Below are 6,004 nucleotides of genomic sequence, written 5' to 3'. Positions count from 1 at the left end.
ATCAGAACATGACACCAGGGAGGTATAAAAGACATAAGCTTGAAAAAGGACTGTTCCAGGTCATCTGATTATCTCCATTCAGCTCAGAATCCTAGCTGAATGGTGATCATCTGATGGCCTGAAATACAGTTACACTCCTCTTAATAAGTAGCAAACGGTGTTTAACGCCCCATCAAGCAGTCCTAATCACCTCACCCCAGCCCTTCTCAGATGGAGCATCTCTTCAGTTTCATGGCTTCCCCGAAGCAGTGAACTTCCCAGACCAAGGGCTGCAGAGAGCCCCTGTGGAGAGGGGCATGCTGTCACTTACGCCCACTGACCGCCCATTGGGAACTTCTCCTGGTTTCCACGCAGAAAGCAGCATAACTGAAATAAACTCTGCTCTCTGTTTCTGTTGTAAAGCTTTGGTATCCTCAGACCTTCTCTTCAGACCAGGACTGCATTACAGGATGAGACAACCTTTCCCTAAACGCCATCAGTGATGCTACGAGCAGCTGGACAGCTAAATGTTAAGGCACCAAAATCAACAGATGTTCATGGCTTTGCTATATCTCCTCTCTGAAGACCCATCATATAGGAATCTTCCTGTATTTTTAGCTTCAGGGGGTGCATTTCCAGGCCCACTAATCTTGGCACAAGGCCACTTTTTTTCTGCACGCTGTAAACAAGAACTCTCTTCCTGGTCAAACTACCCTGGACACCTTCACCCTCAACTCTACTAATTCCCAGCACAGAGGGAGCAGCACAAAAACCCCCTATTGTACAGACTTACTCGTCTCTTGTTATCCAGTGCACTGCATGGCTGTGGTTCACTGGATATTTACTGTTTCATTGTACATACTGGCGGTGTCCAGTGAAGGTGTACCATCGCAAGGCATTGCAACAGGAGCATTGGATTTATTTGTTCCTTTTTGAAGGTACATTCCTGCTTGCATTTCTCAGTGGATACAGTGCAGATCTCCAAGCAGCCATCCAAATCTGTCTGTTCTGATACCCTCCATTAACCCTACTCCACTGCATGAATCAGCCACTCTCTGTGCCTCACAATCTCTCTTGTAGAATTTTTTTGTCAAGCCATGGCGCGATATTCCTCTGGGGCTAGTCTGCCTTCCCACTAGATTTTTATGAGACCTCTCATCAGAAAACTCGTCCTCATAATTTCACTCCAGTATCTGTTCAATGACTCCTCAGTCCTGCCATAACTTTGTTTTTAGATGAGACCCAGGCATTCAATAACCAGGGTTTCTTCTCCTCTTTGGTTGTATAAACCTGGGTAACACCCAAAGGTGCAAGTGCATAACATCACCTGTGTCATCTAGACTAGCATGTAAAATTGCCCATGCAAAGTGTACTAAGTGAACAGGATGAGAAGAACAAAGTAATAATAACAACAACAACAACAACAATAATAATAATAATAACAGATCAGTAACAACAATTCCTTTTCTCAAAAAAGTTGGGCAGAAAATAATTCTGCCATTCTGGGAAATTCTGCAGTGCAAAAAAATGCACTTTAAGAGTACCAAGAGATTGCAGGTTTTCACAAAAACCACAGGACATAAGTCCTACATAGCCAAAAGCCCGGACATCAGAGTAGGCCTATTAGGAATGAAAAGTTTAACAGTATCAGCCTCTGGCCAACAAAAGGTTAGTGCTGTAATCTTGAATCTAGAAGAAGATTATGAAATAGCACAATGTACATGTCAAAGTAGAAATTTATGGAGTCCATGTGAAATGCCCTGGCCTGGAGTGTCTTGGCATTAGAAATAAGCAAAGCAAGTAGGAAGTCTCTGTGTGCATGTAGATGTTGCATATATACAACAGGATTAGCAATTAATTAATAAATGGTGAGGTTTTTCAAAACAAGGAATTATTCCATTAGCAAAGATGCATGCTTAAGTGGTAATGTTGTCAATTACTGGTTATTGATGACAGCCTAATCATTGCATGAATGGCTTTTAGGAATAAATGGGCAGGTATCCACCTGTTCAAGTTATTAATGATGTGTTAAGAAAGAAAACAAAGGAAAGTATAATACTGATTCCCTTTAGACTTGTGTGTCTGGTGTGTCTGCTGCTATCAGTCAAGCTACCTGGCCAGCTGCTCATGTCAGCAAAGGCTGTCTCAGTTCATGCCCCTGAGGGCAGAAGCAGCCAACTGACTGTTAAAAGCAACTAATCAAGGAAAAGCTTGGGGACACAGGAGACCAAGTTCAAATCTTCAGGCTCAACCCCAGGTCTCCTGTACCCACAAGGAGAGCCTGGACCATCTGTATCATGACTCTTCTGACAGGGTCATTTTGTCTGTTATGCTACATTCCTCCCTGAAAAGCAAAGTTTTTCTCACGGCATATTCCATAACGGATCAACTTACAATGCCACCCTCAGATGCAAACCTGAACTGTCCCTAATCCGCTCCATGACCAAGAAGCTTCCTGCGCTCCTTAGCTGTCCTCACCTAATTGCAGGTGGGGTGACACCAGCATAGCAATTTCCAAGGCCTTACTGGTTAATATAGATGTGACAAGTCCCTGCCATGTGCTATCCCCAAAAAATCTGGGTGGTGACAAATGTGAACGTGCTGGCAGATCCATCCACTGCCAACAGCTACAGCAGGTTTGGTGACTGAGAGTCCTCCCACCAGCTTCACCCACCTGCAGTGCAGGCACTGAGACATGAGCTTCCTTTGCATTCAGTGGGCACCTCTAAAACTTCCACTGCATCTTAAAATAGGAGTCCTAGATAGGCTAGATAAAACAAGTCCTGATTCTTTCCCAAACTTTGAAACAACCAAGTGTGACGGGCACGTATGAAGATGTCTGAAGTTGAGTGGGAGGGGTCTCTCCACCTGAGGCTGTACAGGCACAGCCCTGGGAGGTGCAGGCTCGGTGAGTCACACCAAACCCCTTGCTGGGAGGGCAGGTTCATCCACAGTGCTCTCACAGACCTGCGGCACTGGGGCCCAGCTAGCGGAGCTGGGGAACAGTGGGTTTAGAGGCAACTCAGGGCTATGAAATAAAAGCAGTGCAGTATAGAAGAGGCATAACAGGGAGACTTTGCACCAAAAAAACCTAGAATCATCTTTCGGAAGAACAGTTTGTTCTTCCACAGAGCTAGCCCTGGCTGGTTTGCATGAAAGATGGACTAGCAAGAGAGCTAAGCAAGTGACTCGCAGTGAGTAAGTTAGTCACAAAGTACCTCTATGTCCTTCTGTCTGCAGAACCTTCTGCAAACAAAGAGGATCATCCATGGTCACTGACTTGACATTAGTACTTGTGGGTTCCATAGCGGAAATTTGGCTTCTGAAGAAGAGCTCTGCACTGCTTACTAGTGGACCTGGGCAAGCCCAGTGCTCTGAGTCTTGGCCTGCCAAAGCACGCACACACAAAATAGATCTCTTCACTTAAGAGCAATCAATGCAACACACTGCAACGTTCTCAGAGTATACAATGAAGTTGACCTGCAAGAATGTTTGATTAAAATACAACAAGGAAATAAACATGACCAAAGTAAATTCCCTTAAATAAGGGAAATTAAATAAGGGATCATTGCTTTCTATTTTTGTGCCAGGATCTCTACGGCACAGCAAGAAATTGAGTGCAGAGTCCTAGACAGGATTAGCTGTGTGGTTGACCTTCCCACTGCCACATCTCTTGGTCACCTTTTCTCCTCCAAATGACCTGACATGTAAAAAGGACTGAGGCACTGGGGTACACACCTACATGCGTGTTGCCAGTTCCCCAGGTAAGCAAAAGTAAGTGTCCCAGGGTATTGCACAGGCTGCAATCAGACAGCAACACCTGCTCAGCTGGGTGCAATGAAAAAGGTCCCCTGACTTTTCTGGCAAGACCCCTACAGTGGCCCAACTCTCCCAGCAAGTGTCCCCGACTCAGTCCCTTCTTCTTTCCTCCTATCGCTGTTCATCCAGGTGCACCACAGCCCTGGGTACAGGTCCTGAATCCTAGTGCTGCCAGGGGAGCATGTCAGTCCCGGGAGACGAGCGCTTCTCCATGCAGGACTGCTCCTGCCAGCCATGCCCAGCCCTCACGTGGGCCAAACCATCACGCGTGTTGCGATTGAAAGCCCGCAAAGCAGAGCACCATGTAGCCTTTCTGCTTACCCTTGCAGTTCACCTGCGCTCCTCTGGAGACCCTCCTCCAGACATCTTCATGTCATGAGGGGGAAGAAAAGCACTTGTACTTCTCTGGGGCTGGTGTTTTTTGCTGTCAAAGCAGCCCAATAACAAACTGCAGAGCTGACAGGGGCTGTGCCAAACCCAGGAGAATGGTATGAGGGTGTGGGCCATGCCAGGATGAAAAAAAAACTACAGGAGATTAAAGGAGCAATCTCCTAAGTGTCATGGTGCCATGTTGATGCCAACACACTTCTGCTTGGCTGCCTGTGCCGTGGGAAGGGAGATGCTGTTTTCTTTGGCCGGGCGCACCAGCACAAGGGGAAGCAGGGCACAGGGTGAGACAAGGTGGAGGTTGGCCATGCACCATCCCCAGGGCCAGGAAACCCTGGCTTGGTGAGGCTGTGGGACAGGAGACAGGAGAGCCCCAGCAGCTGAGCAGAGCCGGCATGCCAGCTTTGAAGCAGTAGAGCAGGGGCTGGAGGAGAAAATGGTCCAGGGCAGGGTGATACTCATGTGGGTGGGAGCGTGTGAGAAGGGCACTTTTGCAGAGAATGTATTTAAAAGGTTCAAAGGGGGCAGAAGGTAGGGGGAAATGCCACTGTGGCTCAGCAAAACTTTATCACTAAATGGATCCACATCAGCCAGCAAGGAGATTTGAGTGCAGGTGTGAAACAGCTTTGAAAGCTGTCAGCTGAGCTTTGCCTTGCAAGCTTCTATGGCGGAGAAGCAGCCCTTGAAGGATGTCACCCACAGGTGATCTGCTGGGAAGGTGGAAGCCCCCAGCCAAGGCCTTTGAGCTAGGAGAGCTGCAGCCCCTTGGCCATGCCAGCTCCTCTGCTAGTTCTGCCTTCCTTTGTGCCTTCCCCACAAAAAAAAAGGGGTTACTGAGCCAGGGCATGGGCATGCCTCCTCTCCTGAGCCCAGGGTCACCCCCTGCCTGCACAGCCTGGTGCCCAGCTCTGCACAGACAGCTGCCACCAGAAAGCAGGGAATAGGGAACGGTGTTGAAATCCCACCCCAGCAGGATATTGATTTTGCAATAATAAGCCCCTTTATCTCCCTCAGCCCCAGGAACAGCACTTAAGAGCATTAGTGAAGGAATAATCCATGTCATCTACTCAGCATTTTGAGCACAAGCTCAAGCGTGGTTATTGTGTCCCTGGGGTTTTGCTGAGCCCGTTCATTCCCCAGCACATGTGATGAGACTTACTGCCACCGGCCCTGTGCTGAAGGCCACTCTTGCAGCACATGCTCAGTCCCCAGCTGTTTAGGAACAAGACACATCTGGAGGGCAGGGGGGACACACACAGGACACGGAGGGCACTGTCTGTGGCATTTCCCACTGTCCTCCAGTCATCAGTGGCAGTGGGGCCACCTTGTAAGTAAGCCCTGGCAGGAGAAGGTACACATGCACTGACCTCAGGCTCAGCAGAGATGCCAGTTCAGGGTCGGTCCCATCTGACCAGATGGGATCGCATCCCCAGCTCTGGGCTGCTGGGAGATGACTGTGTTTGCTCCCAGGGCATGCCCCGAGGCCGGCTCCTCTGCTGTCAGTGTTACACTCCCATACAGCCCAGCCTGCTTCAAAGCTCACCTTCATTGTACAAACAAACAGCAAAATCCCTGCGGTCAGAAGGGGAAAGGAAAAAAACCAAACCAAAACAAGAAACTAGCAATATTCGCTGAGCTGGGGAGAACCCCACCTCCTCGGCCCACTCTCCAAGGGGAACCAAGGAAAGCTTGCTGTTTAAGAAGGATTAACCAAGAAAGAGAAGAAATTAAAGTAGTTTCTGAGCAAGATCATTATAAGTCATGAGAGGTTGAAACAGGTTGTCCTGAGAAAGCAAGTAAATCCCCTGGAGAGAAGCCC

This window comes from Falco rusticolus, chromosome 5 (assembly GCF_015220075.1).
Source record: "Falco rusticolus isolate bFalRus1 chromosome 5, bFalRus1.pri, whole genome shotgun sequence".
NCBI classification, from domain to species: Eukaryota; Metazoa; Chordata; class Aves; order Falconiformes; family Falconidae; genus Falco; species Falco rusticolus.
Note: the sequence above shows the minus strand (reverse complement) of the source record.